This window comes from Erpetoichthys calabaricus, chromosome 16, assembly GCF_900747795.2.
Source record: "Erpetoichthys calabaricus chromosome 16, fErpCal1.3, whole genome shotgun sequence".
NCBI lineage: Eukaryota > Metazoa > Chordata > Cladistia > Polypteriformes > Polypteridae > Erpetoichthys > Erpetoichthys calabaricus.
The window spans coordinates 44802492-44826418 of record NC_041409.2 but is presented as its reverse complement, the minus strand read 5'-3'; the positions used below and the strand labels follow the sequence as shown (position 1 = coordinate 44826418).

At 40.1% G+C, this 23927-nt stretch overlaps 1 long non-coding RNA gene across 1 annotated transcript; it reads left to right on the top strand.

Annotated features, from left to right (window-relative positions):
* The first annotated feature begins 984 nt into the window (after positions 1–984).
* On the top strand, positions 985–21035 carry LOC114666993 (uncharacterized). The gene is made up of 4 exons (XR_003718673.2): positions 985–1126; positions 3863–3981; positions 7012–7323; positions 19551–21035. It is a non-coding gene; the product is annotated as an uncharacterized LOC114666993 (long non-coding RNA).
* Positions 21036–23927: the final 2892 nt, after the last annotated feature.

The window sequence follows — 23927 nt, the reverse complement described above, 5'->3', positions numbered from 1 at the left end:
TAATGTTGTCACGCATGCGCGCATAGGGAGCCGCGGAAAGACCCGACGAGTAGCGTAACACATCATGCCAGGGGATTAAGGTGGGGTACTTACCTATCTTTCTCTTCTTCCCACAGAAAGACAGAAACAACGCCACCGTAACCCTCCTGGGACTCAGTAAAACACGCGCTGCCACTTCCGCATTCCATCCCTTCCTCTGGTCCCCCCTTGATGACGTCACGGCTCCCATACTACACTTCGGTTCCTCCCAGCATTCCTGTCACCAGTTTCCGGTCCCTCCTTATTTAAGTTCCCTCCAGACACTACGACGATGTCTGGTGTAATGATTGAATGTCATAACTTTGACCGTGTTTTTTTGTTTGAAATAACTTCTGTACAGTATACAGGGCCAGAAACCCCAAACCTTCTTGATGTTTCTGACTCCTTATTACAATGTACATAAAATGGTTAAATGCATTATTTTATTGTGGGATTCATCCACAAGTTTGTTTCATTTTATTATCACGTATCATGCTAGTAATGAAAATGGTAAAGATAATGCTTTATCTTAACTCCACAACCCTCATTAAATCACCAGCGAGCCTGAATCCATTCTATCTTGAGAAGAACTCATAGCAGTAACCATCACAGATATTTTATTATATCAAAGTTCAGTATTAGATATGCTCATTCACAAATACCACATAAAGGTAGATCATTTATACCACTAGAATGGTGGGGAAAAGTTATGGATGGGGCTTATTCTTCTAAAATATTTTAGCATCCTGGCATCACCCAGACATTGGAATTATTAATGTGTGTGTGTGTCTATATATATGTCTATATATGTAGGTCAGAGATATCTACTCTAATGATGTGTTGAGAAGGTTCAACACCTCCATGGCCTATGGCACTCATTTAACAGGACATATACCACTCAGCAGCTCTAACTAAATTAGCCTTATGTGTGGTGATGTAATTTTCCTTCCTTAACACAAACCCACAAGTCAAGATGTCTTGTTTGCAGAGCTCTGCATGTGCATCTTTGGTGGACTTGTGTATACCGATCACATTAAACCAATCTGTGCAACAAACCTCAGAGATTCTTCAAAAGGAGGTCGTTACAAGGGTGTTTGGCACATTATTGGTAAGCCTCAGCTTTCTTGTGTTTTAAATCTCCTCCAGAAATTTTCTCTTGGTACCATAATTTAAATGCTTTAAAACACAGACTGTAGGACTACTTAAGTTTTTATATTTTTGCTTTCATATATATGCAGCACTTACAGACACACACCCATACATAGTTGAGTGTTTCTCTGCTTTTAAAAAGGTCTTTCATATCTGATAGTGTGATATGATATTAATATTACTCGACTGAATCATGTGTGTGATTCAGTTTCAAGTTTAAAACACAATTATGCATTTCACATTTCTGAACATCTTGCACACTCATTATGCTTTTATGCTTCAAAATGAAATTTTTTCTTAATGGTCTTTATTCTTGTGATTACTTAGTTCATTCCAATTCTTTTAGACTACTTATTCCTGCCCGATTCTATATCAGTAACCTTTTCTTCTGTATTACTGCAGATATGGTGTGTTTTCTTCACGAGTGTGATGTTTAAATTATTATTGTTATGTTAATAACTCTTTCTTCATATTATGATCAACCAGTATTACTGCTCAAACATGGACCTTACTCTGAACCTCTGGAAACCTCTTTTACCAAATAAAAATAGACTCCATGCAGGTCTTCTTAATACCATGCGTCAGGAAATGTGGCAGAAATAGAATCAAAGACAACATTCACCCAGGTGACCATCTCTGTCAGTTATTACCTTCAAGGAAACGTTAATGGTCACTAAAGACAGAGAAAGAGTTTCTGCCCTACTGCAGTCACTCTGGTTAAAAATAATCTTAGGCTCATCTCTGTCCTTTGCTGATTTCTAAACTCCTCCATCCAATTTAAATGATGTTTGTTTTGTGTTTATTTTATAAGAGCATACTTGATATATTACTGGGTGGTGGTGCAATTCTACTTTACTCTATTGGTTTATATATTTGTGTCTGCGCAATACATTTTTCACTACTACTGTATATAATGTGATGTTGTTCTGTGCTATATATTGTGTTGTTTAATTCTGCATACCTTGTTACAGAGCCCCTCTCATTGTTATGTCATTTCAACATCTTGTGACCAAAATGTATGCAAATCCCCTTAAAGTAATGTCTGCAATGTGCCCTTTAATCATGATGTCTGTATTGTTTGATATGTCATTTTAAACTGTGGAGCAGAGGGGTACATTAAGGAAAAATTGGTCTTTGTTCCAAACATCATGGAGGACAACTGTATATCGTTTAACTAGATTGCACCTGGAATTAATATGTTTCCAGTGTTTGCATCACGTCCAAATAGAGATTGGATGCACTCCATTTATACACACAGCAGTCTGAGATTTAGTGGTTTATTATTTCCTTCTAACAGTCTTACCAGCCTGTTGCCACCTCCCTACCTGATGCTTTTATTTTATTTTTTTCTTGCTGCCTTCATTGTTGCATGTAGAGAGAAGACGCCTTTGTATTTCCATTCCTGTTAAATGTCATATCACTGATGGATATGCACCAAAGCTGTATCCACAGGATAACAAATTAGCTTCTGTAATTAAGTTACAAAAGAAATCTGCTGTAACAAATTCGGCATGTTTTATTTTCAGAAGTATTTAATGCTTAATTTAAAAATGGAATACATAAGACAAGTGAGTAGTGAGCAGCTTTTGTAGTTACCAAAAATATCTGCTGTGACAAACTCTATATTTTGGTAGTTACTGGTTATTATATATGCCTAAAAATGCCTACTTGTTTTATGTTATGATTAAGAAATTCAAGCAATAGTAAAAATAACTTACTTAATAACAAAAATAAATTACAGGCATTTCTGAAATGGCCTATTGATTTTATATTGTATTAAAAAATAAAGGCAATTTAACAGCACTAGCATCAAATCTATCTCTCTATTATAAAAAAAAAAATCTTGGAAGACTTGTAAGTAGATGATATGTGATCTTCTCGGAAGACAATTTGACATCCTGCGAGAGACACTATAACGTCACACGAGACAAGGCAATGAGATAAAAGGACAGCTGCTGTACAGGCATTTAAATGATCGATGTGCAGCGCGAAAAGCAGAACACGCAGCTCGGCAGCAGAAAGACAGAAGCTGATCAGACTGCATCTCCTTAACGTGCGTTCTGCCTCCCCAACAAACCCACCCCTTCACAACACGAGCAGCAGAGACGTGAAGTGGCTAGAGTGTAGTTAGGGTTTAGAGGGAAGCGAGCAAGGGGCAAAGCCCAATAGTTTTTGTAATAAATAAATCTTTAAAAGCAACCAAATTATTCTTTTTTGTAAGTACAGCACCAAAACTACAGTACAAGAGAAGAACAATCATGGTATGTGTAGGGGTCTCTCAAATATTCATGAGTTATACTGGGGGACCTTGGAGAAATAAAGATAGATAATTAATGAACAGATGGGTGACTTGGTTATATACTATTTACAGATAATTTATAATAACATAAAAAGTTAACATGAAGTAGTGGTTGTGAAATTAAAAACAAGCTGGACAATTTCATCATAGCTAGGCTTTTAAAGAAGAAATAGACAAATGATGCACGTTTGGTCTTAGTTGGAATGTAATAAGTAACAGTGTTTATTCTGTATAACCATCCTGGTGGTGATACACCACGACATGAAGCCATCGAGTAATCATGAGGGTCTGATGTCAAAGATTCCATTAACCTGTCATCTGGCCTACTAAAATGGTGCACTTTTATTGGATATTAAATGTTAATGACACCTGTTTTTTATTTATTCATCTTTTTAGATTTATCAGATTGTTTTAAAGAGCCTTCATGCTTTACTTCAAATCCTGAAGATCATTTATTTCAGTTAAAGTTTCCATGGATGCCACCAGTATTTTATTTGGACTTCTCTGTATTTCATGTAAGTTCATTCTTTTCAAATGTTTATATTTTAGTTTGTCTCTTTTGAAACATTTTTTTACTGTATACTTTAAGAACCTAAGACCACAAAAACCCAGGAAATAATCAGCACTGCGGTATAACAAATATACATTGACTATAATACTGCATAAGAAGGTCTTCAGCTGATATTTTTTATCGTATTCTTCCTTATACACACATTCACTTTTCAAGTGACTGCCAGACGTATGGCTATAGGTCATCATCGTCAGAAGCTGCTTGAAACAAGAATGACACCTGTCAAGATATGTTTGCAATATAAGAAGGTCATGGATTTCAAACCTTAAGACTTGTGGTAGGAGGTTTCATCTGGGAATGCCTTCCATAAAACTTGTTTCTCTAGAATTGGTGTAGTGATCCACCCAGATCATAGAGATGGTCTTTCTGAGGAAGGTTTGATTGAATTTGTTGAGTTTTTCACTCACAATGGTAGGCAACACTGATCTTGACATCATGCAGGATTGCAGTAACACAGGAACACTGAACATCCTCTTTGATGGCTGCCAATTGCTTATTAGCTTCTTGTGTTTCTTCAGAAGAGATGTTTGGCGGATACACAGTTACCTGGCCAGAAATGTCTTTGTACAGAATTTTAGGTTTCCAGAAGTAGAAGAACTCCCAAGTTATTGTAGACCTTGTTAAAGTGGTACAGATTGTGGAGATTTTTCTTTAGAGTTGGCAAAAACAGAATAGTCCTTTGTATATTGGATGTTGATAAGCATCACCCTATCCACTTTTGTCTTAGCCTTTGGTATTTGAGCTTAAGCTTTACAGCAGAAGCAAAATAACATGGAGGTGAATGATGAAAAGGGTCAGCAGGGTAGCACAACACTGGTAATACTTGTACAGACGATGAAGCAACAAATAATTGTAGTCTTCAACTTGTTCAATAACCTCAAGATAATTAATTAATTTGATAGCCTTCATTGATTCAGAATCGACAGAAAACTTTTTGATGAAGGTATCATGCACTGGTTAACAATTCTAAACAACATATTAAAAAGAAATTTGCAAATTTCTTCTGTAACTAGAAGTCCAAGATGGGTGGTGAGGTTACTGAGTATATTTTGACTCAGGAGCATCTTTAGATGTGATATTATATTCATAAAATATTTAATTTTATGACTCAAATTCAACATTTCAAAATTTCATCAAAATTCAGAATTTCTACATCATTTCCTTGGCTACAAGAGCACTTGCCTTTGATTTATTGGTTTAATAATGATATCATTGCTTATGAAAAAAAAATCATATTTGTTTAGACCTTACTTGTTTCCAATAAATGTATAGCTGTAATTGGTAAATACAGCATTTTTTCAGGAGATCCACAAAAAAAAAAAAAAAAAAAACAGCAATAAAAGCAAGTGTAAAATGCAAGAAATTGTCTGGATCCTATTACTATAGGTCCGGGTTCACTGGTTTAAGTTCTTTTATAATTTCACAGTACTAATTTTTCTGGTTACTATTTATGACCCAGCTTAAACAGGTCCTGGTTTGTCATAATCATTTTGTAAAATTATTATTGTTGACTTTTTGTTGGTTTGATTTTTATCATTCCTTTTCATGGACGTTAATATATTGTTTAAAGAAGACCAAATAATTTCTAGAATGGCACTGAGCTTTAAGATTGAAAAGATAGAGTTAATACAGGTTGGGCAGACTAAAATTGTAAATGAACTAATGAGTAAAAAAGTACTTGTTGCATTATCAAATATGCTTATTTTTATTCCTCAAGTGTAAAAATAATGTAAAAAAATGAATAAAAATGCAACACCAAATTCAAAAGCCCCTGTTAAAGGAAAATTAAGTACTAGTCAGCAGAATGTACTTTTAAGGAAGAGGTTGTTTTTATTGTTGTAACTTGGAACATTTTTTGCAGGCTTTTCCAAACTAAGGATAAAAGTGGGTAATAATTTTCAAATCCTCTCAGGATTCACTGTAATGTTACCTGTAAAGATTCAAGCTAAGGAATTTCCTGCCCTGATTGATGCTAGGACAGTGAAAATTTTGATCAGTTCCAAGTTACTCTAAGAATTACAAATGACCACAATCCTTTTAAAGTATAAATCATGGGTATGCGTTATTGGTGGTAATTCCATTGGTACCTCAGCCCTTGAATTTGTGTCACCTCCCCCTAAATTCAAAGGTGGTCCTTTACACCATGAATCTCCCACACTTTTGTTATCCAACACTGTCTTCCTCTTTTAATTTAGAGTTTTTTTTTCTGGCTTATGAAGCACAATCCTTCCCTTAGTCAGAGTTTTAAAGATATTAAAAAAAAAATGGAGTGCCTTTTATTTTTCTATCTTCGATTTTTGACCAGAGCTTCTGCTTTGACATACAATCATTTGTTTTTCTGGTTTACACCTTTGCCTGAATTTTTTCTTTTCCCGTCTACTCAAGTTAATTTCCTGTTTAATATTTTTGTACTTCTGTTGAACATACTGTTGCATTCACTGCATCCTGAGTTTTTGATGACCTTCCAGCATCCACAGTTAAACTGAATATTTATTAATAGGTACCACCAAATTTACATTTTTGTCCTAGTAGCTGATCACCACATGTTTAAAGGGGGACTTTGATGGATGCTTAGTTTGGAAAATCTTTTAAAGTTAGGAAGCCAGAGCAAAGATTTTATCCTCATGTTCTTGATTAATTAGTGGCCTCAATCTAGTAGAATGGTGTGCTAATATATAACAAATCATCGTTACGCTATTGTCTTCACTGCCATTAAGAAGATGTTTGCCTTCCTCCACCTGCTGTGATGTTGAGCAATTAGATTTTGGACCATTGTTTTTTCTGGAGCCCCTTTCTTAACTTGTTTGTCTTGAAGGCTTCTGCCAGGGGTATAAGGCACCAGAGGACATAGCTTGAATGTTCATTTGTTGCTAAAGGAGTCACCACTGCTTCAAAGTTGCAGTCTGAATAAGAAATGTAAGCACTCAGCTTATTTGCTTTTAATTTAAAGACCTGTGTTTTGTTTTATCTTAAGGTATCAACTCAAATGAAATCTGCCTGGGGAGGAAGGAGTTGAAGTGTGAAATAAAAGATGTCACCACTGTCACCTGGTATAGATTACGACCTAAGGAGAGTCCCTTAACAATAGTGACGCACAATATTAAATCTATTCTACCACCAAAATACTTCAATGGATTCACCAGGGACAAAATGAATGTCTCCCATGATGAGTATTTCTTTTTAATTATTGAACCCGTAACTGAAGATGACTGTGGAACATATTATTGTACAAAAACAGTGGATCAGACATTTGTGTTTGGAGTTGCACAACCTGTGACCTGCAATGGTAAAGACATTATACAAATTATTTAAATATATATTTGTGTTACATGGACATTGATCTCTGATGCAGTATTGAAAAATCAGAAGCCCCACATGTTCTTTGTTCAGAGTTTTTAAAACAGCAGAGTTTTGTCAATTGGGCATCCTGAAGATATGCTTTAAGCATATGCATTGTTTATAGCACATTTTGCTCTTAAATATTTAAAGTACTTTTTTTATTATTTTATTCTTTCACCACAATACGGAGCACAATGAATGCTTTGGATTAGTGTGCCTTTTTGTCTTTTTCACCCTTTTCATCTTCTCCCACTTCTATGTGTTGCTGATGTGCTTGATCAACCTTCTCCATTCAGCTCAGTTCTACACCTCCTCACCAGTCAAACCCTTTTAACTTCAGATCTTCTTTTAGTTTATCCATCCACTTCCACATTGGCCTCCATCAATTTCTCTTCCCCTGTACTTCAATTCCCATCACTTTTTTGCCCACATATTTTTTGTCTTTCTTCATCACATGCCCATACCACTTCAGCCTACTTTCCTGTACTTTCTTAGATGTCTCTACCACTGTAGTTGTACCTCTGAGTGTCTTATTTTTTTATTCTATCCTTTATTGTAACTCCACACATCCATCTCAAAATTCTCATTTCTGCCACATCTACTGTAAGTTCTCCTCCTGTGCTCCCTGTATTGTCCAGGTCTCAGCTCCATACATCATTGCAGGTCTTACAAATGTCAGGTTTAACCTTCACCTAAATTTTTTGATCACACAAAACTCCTGATACCTTCTTCCAATTGTTCCATCCACATTGCACCCTATGGGTTATCTCTGCATGTAATTCCCCATCTTGGGCTACCACTGATCCTAGATATTCAAATTTATCCACTCTTTTTCATAGCTCCCCCTACAGGCTAACTTCTGAATCCTGATTATCATTAAACCATACATATTCCATCTTCTTCTTATTTATCTTCAATAATCTATCTTCCAAAGCCCTTATTCATTCTTTCAATGTCCACTCCACTTTCTATTTTATGGTGCCAAACAACACAATCTCATCAGCAAAAAGCCTGCACCAGGGGGATTGGTCTTTAATTCCATGACTCAACACATCCATCACCAGATTAAAGACGTGAGATCTTGGGGTATTGTCTGTTACCCCAACAATGCTTTTCACCCAAGTCCTCACTCCATTAAACATATCCTGGACAATCATCACACACTTCACTGGTCCTCCTTGGTCTCTCATGCACCTGCAAGCCTCTAGATGAGGAAACTTTATTAAAAGCCTTCTCCAAATCAATAATGGGCACTTTTGTTTTTACTTTCTATAATAAATCATAAATTGGCACCTCTGTAAAAATTTTGTTTCTGTTTAATCCTGAGAAAGACCAAATATCTGAGAACCTTTTTTCTATTTCTACTTTTTTTTTTTTTCTTTGTTTCGCCTTATACAATTTCTTGTATTAGGAATTTGGTAGTTTTCGCATACCCCTTGGGGTCCGAGCGCAGGGTCAGCCATTGTACAGCGCCCCTGGAGCAATTACAGGTTAAGGGCCTTGCTCAAGGGCCCAGCAGAGCAGGATCTCTTTTGGCAGTGACGGGGATTTGAACCGGCAACCTTCGGAATACCAGCGCAGACCCTTAGCCTCAGAGCCACCACTCCGCCTGTTTTTGGTCTAATTAAACTCATTACATAATACAAAGCTTTGAAATTTATTAATTTACACTGCTTACCCTTTAAACAAAATTAATGAAATTGTGATGTTGCACTCATAGCATTTTAAATTCAATTACTCTGGATCAAAATCAAGGGAGGTGAACAAGAGAGCTGTGTGGTGCTTAAGACAGACACTGTAAGAAAGTAGGCAAGTCATCTAATCTGACAGATCAGAGCTTTTCTCCTCTTTTCTCAATTGTGACAATTGCATTCTCCCTTTGTCCATATTTTCCTAATATAATTTGTTTAGTAAATTCATTATTTTTAATAATGTTTTAGTTTTCGGCTCTTGTTCTGTGTTAACTTGCAGCACTGAGATACTGTTTTTTTCACACGATACACTTCAAAGGTATTTGAAGCTTTACACTAGGAAGTGAAATAAATTTTAGTCCTACTCAGATCACTTATGTCACAGACTGTGCATTCACATCTCAGTGAAGATTGCAGATACTTTTACCTTTAAAAAAAAAAAAAACTAAAGTTTGGTGTAATTTGCATGTTAAGATTTTCTCCATAAATAGGTGCAATCAACAAAAGAGTTGGGCAGAATGAAGAAAACGATAAATTATGTTATCTAACATCTTGTTTCTTCTCTTTTTGTTAAGAAACCTCAACTCAAATGGATGCCCAAAATGAAAAATCATACAAAGGAAAAGCAATTCTACTGAAGTGCAAGTCACTCCCCGTTACCTTAATGACTTCTTCTTCTATTATTTTATTAAGTAGAAAATAAATGTTCAAAGGTGTTTTCTGTAGTTTGTTAATATACATGTTAATTGTACTTGTTTTCCATGCATAATAGATTTTATGACACTCGACATACAACATTCATGTTCTTATGTCTTTACTTTGGCATCCAGTTAGGTTTAGGTCCAATTAAAAAGAAAATCTTCTCCTTTTAACATAAAAAAGATTTAATTCTACAAATACTAGAGAACTGAGATCTGGGCTTTGGTTGGGCCATTCTGAGACACAGACTTCTTTTTCCAGATATCTTGGTGGTTTTCTTCAGATTGTTGCTGTGTTTAAAAGTACAAATATTTCTAAACCTAAATCTTCTGACAGAGGGTATCGGGTTTGTGCCTAAGTAGTTACCAGGTGCAAGGTTACTATTGTGAATGAAAGCTGTAAATAAAATGAAAAAAAAAACAAAAGTGAAAGCTGAGTGAGAAATGAAGGATAAACTGAAATAAAAACCGCATACTCAAAAACTAACTAAAATAAAATGAAAATGGGTGAAAATGAAAATCAATTTACTCTGTTATTTAAATAAAACAACTGCTGATATCCTAAGTTGCTGGCTCATTCTCCCTCCTGTAGCCTAATGAGCTGCCTAGAGAGAACATACTTGAGATCACTGACACTCGTCTGAGAATTGGCTGTAAATGAAACAGTACTGTCTGAGGCTATGTTCAAAATTTTATGTTTTAATTTTAAAACAATGTCTATAAATATAAACAATCTCCATCCACATAAATGTTTTCATAACACAAATTGAGAACAATCATTGATCAGTCATTCTTCTCTTATTCCTCTGTATTCAGAGACCAATCCAACCTGTCATTAATATGGTCTCTCAAGTATTTGTAGGAGTGGACCACCTCTATGTTCACTCCCTGAATAGTGAATAGATAGAGGCTCATTGGTGCAGTGAAAGATGTTAAGATGCACACAACTTTTTCAGTGAGGCTAGATGAATTTAGATCCTCCTCTGCTTCACTATCATGTGGGGTTCCGCAAGGCTCCATACTTGGTCCTCTGCTATTTTCTTTGTATCTCCTGCCTCTTGGCTCTATTCTTAGAAAGCATAAAATTGCTTTCCATTGTTATGCAGACGATACTGAGGTTTATGTACCCCTCAAACGCAAGGATGCTTACTCTATAAAAACTTTGGTTATGTGCCTAGAAGAGGTGAAAGCTTGGATGGCAGTAAACTTCTTAAATTTTAATGAAAATAAGACAGAGGTTATAGTTTTTGGTCCTGGGGGCACCAGTGGGTCTATTTCTACTTCTGCTCCTGTGAATTTGGGTCCTCTTGCACAATATGGTACACCTATTATTACAAATTTGGGTTTTAGGATAGATGAGGATTTTAGACTGGACGGTCAGATCAGCGCGGTGGTGAAATCTTGTTTTTTTCAGCTAAGACATTTGGCGAAGATAAAAAACATTCTTTCCAAAGATCAATTTACAACAGTAATCCATGCCTTCATTACAACCCGGTTGGACTATTGTAATTCATTGTATGTTGGTGTTAGCCAGTCCACCCTGTCTCGGCTCCAGCTGGTGCAAAATGCTGCTGCACGCCTTTTAACTGGCACGCGAAAAAATGAGCACATTACACCTGTGTTATCCTCACTGCACTGGCTGCCTGTTCAGTTTAGAGTTCATTTTAAGATTCTTTTATTTGTTTTTAAGTCCTTAAATGGGCTTGCTCCACCCTACCTCGCTGAGCTGCTGCATATGCACTCTCCTTCCCGCTCACTCAGATCAGTTGGTCAGCTGCTTCTGGATATGCCTAGGACTCAGCGAAAGCTCAGGGGGGATAGGGTTTTTTCCGTTGTGGCTCCAAGGCTCTGGAATTCACTGCAGATCCACATTAGACAGGCCTCCTCACTGCCCATTTTTAAGTCTGCTCTTAAGACTTACCTCTTTGGTTTGGCGTTTGATCCTGTGTGAGCGGTTGATTTTACTCTGTTTTAACTCTGTTTAGTTGTGTTTACTATGTTTTAATTAGTTTCATTTATTGTATTTTATTTTACTTATTTATTATTTTGTTTTTGTTTAAAATTTATTTTAGCCTATGTTAAGCACTTTGGTCAGTGGCTGTTGTATGTAAAGTGCTTTATAAATTAAGTTGACTTGACTTGACTTGACAATTCCTTAAACCAAGGAACAAAGTTCTCCACTGGACTCTTCTCCTCTGTCTCACTCCCCTTATCAGTACTCCCGTAAATGCAGAATCATCTTAAAATTTCTGCAAGTGGCATGACCTGCTGTTATATTTCTAGTCTCAGGTGTACAGAGTGAAGAGTAAAGCAGACAGTGCTGTCCCTGGTGGTGCTCCAGTGTTGCTCACACAGTCCTCAAATCTCACAAACTGCGGTCTGCCCAACAGACATTATCAGGACGCCACAAGCTCGTCTACCAAGATATAGCTTCTGTAAAAAGCCAAAGTTCTATCTATCTATCTATCTATCTATCTATCTATCTATCTATCTATCTATCTATCTATCTATCTATCTATCTATCTATCTATCTATCTATCTATCTATCTATCTATCTATCTATCTATCTATCTATCTATCTATCTATCTATCCTGCTTGTTTAAAACATTATTGAAACACTTTGATAAAATGATTAAAGCACATAATATATTTCATTTACGTGGAAAAGAAGTACACCCCATGAAATGTCTTTTTCTTTTTAACATATGTGGGTGTTACCGGCCACACGGTCTAGGGGAACCTGGGCCAGGTACAAGCCACTGTTGTTACAGGGTGTAGCCACAGCGATATGGTGAAAAGCATAAAAGAAACAGGCAGCAGTCCCGAGTCTCAGACCATACTTCTCTGTTCTCCTTTATTCTCCTTTTACCAGAAATATATATATGCTTCAGTTTCTGCATAGTTCAACATGGCAATCAGTGAAACAATGGTGCAAGCCAATTTCCTCCTCTAGAACAAATAGTATAAACACATTTACTTTTTTCTCCTCCTCGAACCGCCACCTTATCGTGGTAGAGGGGTTTGCGTGTCCCAATGATCCTAGGAGCTCTGTTGTCTGGGGCTTTATGCCCCTGGTAGGGCCACCCAAGGCAAACTGGTCCTAGGTGAGGGATGAGACAAAGTGCGGTTTAACAGACCTCCTATGACGAATAAAAAATTTGGACGGCATTTTCGCTCGCCCGGATGCGGGTCACCGGGGCCCCCCTCTGGAGCCAGGCCTGGAGGTGGGGCTCGATGGCGAGCGCCTGGTGGCTGGGCCTGCACCCATGGGGCTCGGCCGGGCACAGCCCGAAGAGGCAACGTGGGTCCCCCTTCCCATGGGCTCACCACCTATGGGAGGGGCCAAGGAAGTCGGGTGCAGTGTAAGTTGGGTGGTGGCCGAAGGCGGGGACCTTGGCGGTCCGATCCTCGGCTACAGAAGCCATCTCTTGCGACGTGGAATGTCACCTCTCTGAAGGGGAAGGAGCCTGAGCTTGTGCGTGAGGTTGAGAGGTTCCGGCTAGATATAGTCGGGCTCACCTCGACACACAGCTTGGACTCTGGAACCAATCTCCTTGAGAAGGGCTGGACTCTCTACCACTCTGGACTTGCCCCTGGTGAGAGGCGCCGAGCGGGTGTGGGCATACTTATTGCCCCCTGACTTGGAGCCTGTACATTGGGGTTTACCCCGGTAGACGAGAGGGTAACCTCCCTCCGCCTTTGGGTGGGGGGACGGGTCCTAACTGTTGTTTGTGCATATGCACCGAACAGCAGTTTGGAGTACCCACCCTTTTTGGAGTCCCTGGAGGGGGTGCTAGAGGGCATACCTTCTGGGAACTCCCTCATACTGCTGGGAGACTTCAATGCTCACGTGGGCAATGACAGTGAGACCTGGAAGGGCGTGATTGGGAGGAATGGCCCCCCCGATCTGAACCCGAGTGGTGTTTTGTTATTGGACTTCTGTGCTCGTCACGGATTGTCCACAACAAACACCATGTTCAAGTATAGGTGTGTTCATATGTGCACTTGGCACCAGGACACCCTAGGCCTCAGTGCGATGATCAACTTTGTGGTCGTGTCATCGGACTTGCGGCCACATGTCTTGGACACTCGGGTGAAGAGAGGGGCGGAGCTGTCAACTGATTACCACCTGGTGGTGAGTTGGCTTCGATGGTGGGGGAGGATGCCGGTCAGGCCTGGTAGGCCCAAACGTGTTGTGAGGGTCTGCTGGGAACGTCTGGCAGAGCCCCCTGTCAGAAGTAGCTTCAACTCCCACCTCCGGCAGAACTTCGACCACGTCCCGAGGGAGGTGGGGGACATTGAGTCCGAATGGGCCATGTTCCATGCCTCTATTGTTGAGGAGGCTGACCGGAGCTGTGGCCATAAGGTGGTCGGTGCCTGTCGTGGCGGCAATCCCCGAACCCGTTGGTGGACACCGGTGGTGAGGGATGCTGTCAAGCTGAAGAATGAGTCCTACTGGTCCCTTTTGTCCTGTGGGACTCTGGAGGCGGCTAATAGGTACCGGCAGGCCAAGCGGAATGCAGCTTCGGTGGTTGCTGAGGCAAAAACTCAGGCATGGGAGGAGTTTGGGGAGGCCATGGAGAACGACTTTCGGACGGCTTCGAGGAGATTCTGGTCCACTGTCCGGCATCTCAGGAGGGGGAAGCAGTGCAGTGTCAACACTGTATATGGTGGGGATGGTGCGCTGCTGACCTCGACTCGGGACGTTGTGGGTCGGTGGGGGGAGTACTTCGAAGACCTCCTCAATCCCAATAACATGCCTTCCAATGAGGAAGCAGAGCCTGGGGACTCGGAGGTGGGCTCCCCCATCTCTGGGACTGAGGTCACCGAGGTGGTCAAAAAACTCCTTGGTGGCAGGGCCCCGGGGGTGGATGAGATACGCCGGAGTTCCTCAAGGCTCTGGATGTTGTAGGGCTGTCTTGGTTGACACGTCTCTGTAACATCGCATGGACATCAGGGACAGTGCCTCTGGATTGGCAGACCGGGGTGGTGGTCCCCCTCTTTAAGAAGGGGGACCGGAGGGTGTGTTCCAACTACAGAGGGATCACACTCCTCAGCCTCCCTGGAAAAGTCTATTTGGAGTTTCTGGAGAGGAGGGTCCATCGGATAGTTGAACCTCGGATTCAGGAGGAACAGTGTGGTTTTCGTCCTGGTCGCGGAACAGTGGACCAGCTCTACACCCTTAGCAGAGTCCTGGAGGGTGCATGGGAGTTCGCCCAACCAGTCTACATGTGTTTTGTGGACTTGGAAAAGGCGTTCGACCGTGTTCCTCGGGGAATCCTGTGGGGGGTGCTCCAGGAGTATGGAGTACCGGACCCCCTGATAAGGGCTGTTCGGTTCCTGTACAACCGGTGTCAGAGCTTGGTCCGCATTGCCGGCAGTAAGTCGAACCCGTTTCCAGTGAGAGTTGGACTCCGCCAGGGCTGCCCTTTGTCACCGATTCTGTTCATAACTTTTATGGACAGAATTTCTAGGCGCAGCCAGGGTGTTGAGGGGGTCCGGTTTGGTGGATTCAGGATTGGGTCACTGCTTTTTGCAGATGATGTTGTCCTGTTTGCTTCATCAGGCCGTGATCTTCAGCTCTCTCTGGATCGGTTCGCAGCTGAGTGTGAAGCGGCTGGGATGGGAATCAGCACCTCCAAATCCGAGACCATGGTCCTCAGCCAGAGAAGGGTGGAGTGCCCTCTCAGGGTTGGTAGCAAGATCCTGCCTCAAGTGGAGGAGTTCAAGTATCTCGGGGTCTTGTTCACGAGTGAGGGAAGAATGGAGCGCGAGATTGACAGGCGGATCGGTGTGGCATCCACAGTGATGCGGGCTCTGCATCGGTCTGTCATGGTGAAAAAGGAGCTGAGCCATAAGGCAAAGCTCTCAGTTTACCAGTCGATCTATGTTCCTACCCTCACCTATGGTCATGAGCTATGGGTAGTGACCGAAAGAACTACGTGAATACAAGCGGCTGAAATGAGTTTCCTCCGCAGGGTGTCTGGGCTCTCCCTTAAAGATAGGGTGAGAAACTCAGTCATCCGGGAGGGGCTCAGAGTAGAGTCGCTGCTCCTCCGCATCGAGAGGAGTCAGATGAGGTGGCTCAGGCATCTGATCAGGATGCCTCCTGGACGCCTCCCTGGTGAGGTGTTCCGGACACATCCAACCGGGAGGAGGCCCCGGGGAAGACCCAGGACACGCTGGAGGGACTATGTCTCCCGTCTGGCCTGGGAACGCCTCGGGATTCTCCCGGAAGAGCTAGAAGAAGTGGCCGGGGAGAGGGAAGTCTGGGCATCTCTGCTCAAGCTGCTGCCCCCGCGACCCGACCTCGGATAAGCGGAAGAGAATGGATGGATGGATGAATGGATGGATGGATGGATGGATGGATGGATGGATGGACATTTACTTTGGTTCAACAATGTTATTGAGGCCATCTATCAAAAAGTACTTGATTAGAAACCAATGTCCTCAGAACTCGTTAATTTTCAAAGGAAGCAAACAGTTCTGTTATCACCACATTGTGTTTGGATGAGATACTTAATCAAAGCAGGTGATAGATAACCATCAACAATAACCTGACACTGGTTTATAGCTTATTACACTAAGCAAAACACAGAAATATCATTTTCTATAGAATACTGAATTCTAGCCCATTACACTGGCATATCAAAATTTGATCTTCATTTAAACTGTGTCTTTAGATAAAGGGAATGTAATGTAACAAAAATCAGGCCACATTTACATTTTGTAGGATTGGAGAAACTTTCTGTTATTCGTTGTCAGAGACTGCTGGGTAGTCTGTGATATTGTCGACTTGAGGGTGTAATACCAGCTGCCAGAGCCAAAGGTGGGCTTACATTTTCCACAAACACAAATGGTTTATCTGTGCATTTTCTGTTGTGTAAGTTATTGCAATATCAAATTTTCATTTTTTAATTGCATTACCTTTATCTATAGATACTGTTTAAATGAAATTCAAATGTTCATATGTCCACACATGCTTAAAAAGAAAAAATATATATTTTAATGGGTGCATTTACTTTTTCACATGACTGTGGGTTTCCAGTTATGGTCTTACCTTTTTTTCTTTTCCTTTCCTTTTTCTTGCTCTAACTGAGCTCTACAATAATTCACAGCAGTACAAATAACGAGCACATAATAACAATGACTAAGATCAAGCCAATCACCCAGCACCAAAACTGAACAGACTGTGAGATGTGTATCAGGCAATCATTAGAAATATGCAGAAGGTGTTTTTTCTCAATCGTGTCTAAAGTATTGATGAAAATCTCATGGGTTACAAGGGAGGTTGTTGTGAATAAAGTAAATTGCATCCAAATGGGCACAATTTGGTATCAAGTTGTACATGCTGTGTGAAGCATGCTCTCTCTGGGTCCATCTGGAACCCAATACTTTACACTGGTAGAAGACAAAATTATTGAAAGAAAATGTATTACCTGAAAGTGATGCTCTATTTTACATTCTGTATGACATTCTTTCACTATTTTTAAATATTTTATTTTTTTCAGAGTTTACTATATGGCAATACATTGTAATGCTGCTAATAATTCTTAGTGGGTGGCCATTGGGCTGGAGTCACCAGGAATTTTTCTCATTACAGTTTTTCTTTTTCTTCAGTTTTTCAGCTGCCTGCTATTTCACTAACAAGTTAATGAATTTATGTTGTAATCGTTTTGATTTAATAAAATTTAAATTTACTGTGTCTCTAACCTAAACTGTAAGCCTTTTTAAGTAAATAGGGTGTGATTTAATTATTTTTGCTTTGCATTGTGAAGAACCCAGTGTCTGTTGTATACAGTTTATACAGAGCCTTCAGACAGGCTTCAGACCACTTCAGATTTTACACATTTTGTTCTCTTACAACTTTGTGCTAAAATTGTTTAAATTCATTTTTTCACTCTTCGAGCAGCATTTAATATCACAGAATGACAAAGTGAAAACAGGATTTTAGATTTTTTTTCCCAAGTTCATTAAAAATAAAACACTGAATTATCACATTGACACAAGTATTCAGACCATTTACTATAACATTTGCAATTTGTCTCAGGTGTATTCCATTCATTTTTTCACCATTGAGATGTTTCTACACCTTTCTATAGAAGGTTCCACAGGCGAGCAAAAACCAAGCCATGAGGATGAATGACTCACCTACAGAGTTCAGAGGCACAGATCTGGTGAAGGCTAAAAAATGTCTAGAGCATTGAAAGTTCCCAAAAGCACATTGGCTTTCAAGGAATACGTTTGGAACAACCATAACTCTTCCCAGAGCTGGCCACCCAACCAGTTCCTTGGTAGGAGAGGTGACCAAGAATCCAATAGTCATTCTGCCTGAGCACCCGAGAACCTGTGTGGAGATGGGAGAAACCTTCAGAAGGACAACCACCACTGTAACACTCTTCTGATCTGGACTTTATGACATACAGGCCAGACAACACATAAAAGTCCACCTGGAGTTTGCAAAAAAAGGCACCTAAAGGTCTGTCACAATGTGAGAAACAAGATTCTGTGGTCTGATGGAACTAACTGATTGTTAAATTGATTAAACTGATTGGCCTCAATTTTAAAAGTCATATCTACAGGTATTCAGTCACCACTCATCACCTGCATAATACCATTCCAACAGTGAAGCATGGTGGTGGCAGAATCAGTGTCTGGGAGACTGGTCAGGGTTGAGGGAAAGATGAACAGAGGAAAGGACAGAAATGTCCTTAAAGAAAACCAACTCAGAGTACTCAGGCTGAAGGTTCATCTTCCAAAAGGGCAAAGCAAAGACAACACAGGAGTGGCTTAGGGAGAACTCTGGGAATGTGCTTGAGTGGACCAACCAGAGATCAGACTTGAACCCAATTTAACATACATTGAGAGACCTGAAAACAGCTGTCCACCGATGGTCTCCATCCAACCTGACAGGGCTTGAGAAGATCTGCAGAGAAGAATGGCAGGAAATCCCCAAATCCTGGTGTATGGATGATCGTTCCTTCCCCAAACTATGCGACTCTTCAATTCCACCCGGGGGGGTAAACGTTAACATTATTCAAAGTTATTGTCTGTTTTTACCTGCATTTTTATTACTCTTTAATTTAATATTGTTTTTGTATCAGTATGCTGCTGCTGGAGTATGTGAATTTCCCCTTGGGATTAATAAAGTATCTATCTATCTATCTATCTATCTATCTATCTATCTATCTATCTATCTATCTATCTATCTATCTATCTATCTATCTATCTATCTATCTATCTACCTACCTACCTACCTACCTACCTACCTATCTATCAAGCTTATTGTGTCAAACCTATTAAGACTCCAGCTCATAATCCCTACCACATACTGAGTAAAGGGTCTGAATGGGATAGTTCTTTTTTTTTTTTTAATAAATTAGCAAAAATTCCAAATCCTTTTTTTTGCTTTGTTATTCTGGAGTAACAAGTGTTGCTTAATGAGGGAAATCATGAATTTAAATGATTTTACAACATGAGTGCATCATAACAAAATGTGAGGAAAGTGAAGGGGGTCTACATACTTTGTGAAGGAACTGAAATTTTTTATTTAACCTGTAAATGTGTCACAAAACTCTAAGCCTGCATTCAGTGAACAGTGCTGTACAAAAATAAATTGAAATTTAATCTCTCTGACTATGCAGATTAATAGATACCATGGAGATTGTTACTGTACTGTTTGATAGTTACGAAATAGAAGAAATTAAAATTGTACTTTAAGGTACGCAGAAGAAAATGAACAATATAAAAAGTAATTGTACATGTTATGTTGTTTATTTTACAGGCATCAAGCAAATACACCATTTAAAGTGCATCTTCAGATTCTGAGAACCCTCCTCAAATCCTTCTTCCCCAACCTGGCAGCTCTAAAATCCACTGTGCTCTGCTATTTCCAAGTTAGGATATGGATTATCTGTAATGTATATGTTATGCCCATTTTTGAAAAATTACTTTGTGTCACCATGTTCATATGACTGTCAGTCAGTTTCTGCATATGGTATATTTAGTTCAGACAGATAGTGAGGAGCCTTGATGAGCTAGCTAATCAATTGGGATAGAAACAAAAACCCAGCTCAATCAATTGATATACTCTAGCTCACACTTCTCTCTCAACAAGGTTAGGGTTAATGTTTCTTACCGAAGCAGCAACATCATGTCTCTGGTGACTCTTCCTATGAAGTCAGTAGATGGAGGATCATGAGGTTGCTCAGTGTGTGAAAGGGGTGTGTGGCACTCCTGACATCTCTGCAAAAACACGAAGGTCCAAGTCTTTAAGGTCCTGTGCTTCAAGTTTTGATAATACGGTTGTGAGACATGGACGCTATCCAGTGACCTGAGGCGAAGACTGGACTCCTTTAGTACTGTGTCTCTTCATAGAATCCTTGGGTACCGCTGGTTTGACTTTGTGTTGCTCACGGAGTCCTGAATGAGGCACATTACCTGCATTGTGAGGGAGCATCAGTTAAGGCACTACAGCCATGTAGCGTGATTCCTGGCTCACAGGACTCTCATTATTGAGGACTCAAGCAGCTGGACCAGGCCAAGGGGACATCCACATAACACCTGGCTGTGGCAGGTAGATAGTCATTCCTGGAGAGTGCGACTGGACTGCATGTCTGCCTGGGGGGTTGCCTAGAAGGATCCCAAGCTGTTTCATTGTGTGGGGGGTGTGGCAACATGCTGTACCAGTGCATGCCCCCCAACCTGACCTGACTTGACCTGGCTCACACTTACTGTTCCCTTATTGTCAAGTAGAGGCTGCCTACATGCCAGTCAGCCCCCATTTCAGCTCAGTATCTCCAAGAGACCAAAATTGCAAGTAAGTGTCATTGTCAAGAGGGTCTTTGGTGAGCACTAAAGATAGTAGGTAGGACTGTTTTCTGCAGTGACTTTCCTCTGGTTTTCCTAATAGCTAGAAGTTAGTGGTACTGATTCCTTTGGCTCTGCTATTGTGTAGAGCCTTTAACATTAGAAGGCCAGCTAATCATGATGGAGAAAGACACACACATTCTCTAGTATCTGAAAATGCCCTATCTAGAAGCTATCCAGAAATAGGTAGGTCCTTTAATCTCTTCAGGTCCATAAATAAATGCCTGATCAACATTTTTCAAGGGTTTGCCTTAGGGTGTGATAGATAGATAGATAGATAGATAGATAGATAGATAGATAGATAGATAGATAGATAGATAGATAGATAGATAGATAGATAGATAGATAGATAGATAGATAGATAGATAGATAGTACTTAAAAAACATTTTAAAAAACATTCCCCTCAAAAACATATCAGAATTACTAAAAAGAAAGAAAATATTCTGTCTTGGCCAAAGATAAAAAACAGTCATAGTAAGGCATTATCAAGACATTTTATTATTATTATTATTATTATTATTATTATTATTATTATTATTATTATTATACTCTGGCACAGACCCTCCTTCTGAAGATTGTCCTTGACAAAAGTATGCACCAACTTCAATCACCTGGGTGGAGTCCAAATGTGCATCCTGTCAAGGTTTGTAGTTCTGTGAGCAGCATCAGCAAGGGTGCATCAAGAAGACTTCTGCTTCACAAATTGACAGGTGGGCAGCACTAAGGGTAGCTCTCCAGCCTATCACTCTGAGGATGAACAGGGTTACTACAGGTCTTCCCAATACCGGGACACTGGTATACCTATTAAAATACCCAACTCTCAAAGTTTTGCATCCCAAACCTACTGAAAATTCACCACCATGGGAATGTAAATATGCTCCACATCTTGGACAGATAAAATGTAAAGTCACAAATGTGACATTGTGATTACCTTGGAAAGAATTGGAACAGAGTTATGGTTATTAACATAGGAGCCCTACACAGATGCTGTGGGGTGCTCTGACCATTCCTTTGAGTGCAAACACTGTGCTTCCAAAAATGATCCTCTAAATCTTGAGAAGACTGCTGCATGTAAATGGAAACTGATAGACCAAAATGATGGAAGATGACACAAGAACTTTTTAAATGTTAGGATCTCCTGAAAATAGCAAAAGCAATATCAAGATGGTTTCTAGTGTAAACTAAAATGACTGAAAGGAATCTTTCCGGTAGACCAGCCTTGCATTTTCTTTACCTGAGATCTTAAGATATGTTAAAAGACTTTGGAGATAACCCCATTTCTAGGATTATTCTGTGGTGACATATCAGAAAATAAGAGTAATGAATCTGGTTATTCCATAAAGATTTTCTTATGCCTATTGAATTTGAAAAATCTGCTTCTTGTTTATGCGTGGGTTTCCTTGTAGATGTGAAGTTGTGAGACTTGCATCTTTCTGTTAATTGTGCTTCTGGTTCAGAATATATATGGCTTCTTTAGACAAGCAGCAGGATTTCTTCACAGATCCTCTTTCTCATCTGTTATCTTACACTGATGTGATTCCACTTACTCAAACTATTTCTCTAACACAGCTACCACCAAGTTCATCTTGAGTAATTCCTTATCTGTCAAGTCTGTCAGGGCTATCATGGAATTACTCTCTAACATGGCACCTATAGCCAATGCCTTCTTTCGTGGGCTCTGTCCATTTCAAAGTGCCACCATATGGAATCACCTGCAACAAGCTTCCAATATGCATGAATTTCAAAATGCCCTTGATTTTTTGTAGGTCCACTCAGTAAATGTTGGTTATGTTTCTGACCCAGCCCTCTGTCTCTCATGAATACAGATAGTCCTCCAGCTGCATTAGCAATGCAGAGTAACCATGGCATCCTTTGTACAACACTTCTGTATGCATTGAGTCGGCCCCTTAGCTATCAGAAGTTCCACCACATAACATCTCAATGTCACCACTAGTAGCTCCAAACTCCAACACCATTTTGTCCAGGTACCGAGGAGAGCCATCCTGCATGTTGCTTCCTCCATCCAACTAACAACATAAAAACACTTTTAAAAAACACAAGTCTGATTTGTTGCATTATCTGGAGCTGTAGGTGTAGGCAAATTCAGAGAGCCAAAAAACAACAAAAAAATCGCACTGCAGGCACAATTGCTGCCTCAGAACCCTCACTTTTAAGAAAAAAAGGTCCTATTCTGTATGAATATATTGTAAAGGGTTGATTGATGAGGCAGATTGCGTTGAGAAATAGTTGGGGTGTCAACCGGGCAAGCCCCGTTTAACAAGAGCAAAAAAAAAAAAAAACACTCACTCAAGGGTGTTACAACAGTTGCTGACTTGATGTCATCTAAACTGCTCTGATGGCATTCTTAAATTCTGTCTAGACTTCTGGTTGAGCGAACACTGGTGGGACTTGTTGCCACTGCTCGCCTGTAACTTTTTAACTTTTTTTACCATTAACTTAGAATCTAATGGACTAAACAACTGTTTTCATATTGGGCAGACTTATTCTTTAAGTATTATTTTTCAGTCATTTAAAGCTAGACTGATGATTTCTAGCCTATCCCTGCTTTGAGAATTACCTGGCTTTGTTCTCTGAGCTTTCTGCGTCCTCACTTACAATGTGGACCGGTAGGATATTTATTTGGTTCGTGTTTGTCTGGTCCCTCCTATCGCTTGCTATCCAATCTGAGACGGGCCTGCTTCAGTACTCAGCTGCTAAGCTCCTCCGACTATGCTTCCACCTGTCCGAGCCTTTGTTGACTGGGCTGTATCTCCACCTGGACATTGTATTCCTCTCCCGTCGGAGATACATCCACCGTGGGTCCCACCGGAGTCTCCAGGCTGACACTTTGAAAATAATAAACTAAATCTGGTCCAATTCTTGATGTCCTCCACGTAATTTAGGCAGGGTCGCTGACCACAGTGTGTTAGCCTGCCCAGCCCGGTCGGCTAACATCGTTACCAAATGTGATAATGCCATTGTTAACTTCGGTCTGTTGAACATCCGCTCACTTACGAGCAAGGGGCATCCCATTCATGATCTCCTCACTGATCGTAAGTTTGACTTTTTCTGTCTAACCAAGGCATGGCAACAACCTCATGACTTTTCCCAAATTAACGAATCCACTCCCCTGGGGTTTGTTTACATCTGTCAAACTTGTGGCTCTGGCTGGGGAGGAGGTCTCGTGATAATGTATCGTGAGAAGTGGAAAGTCCTGCCATTGTCTGTTCCTGCTTTCAGCTCTTTTGAATCTCTTATGTGTCAATTAACAGGACCTATTCCTACTATTAA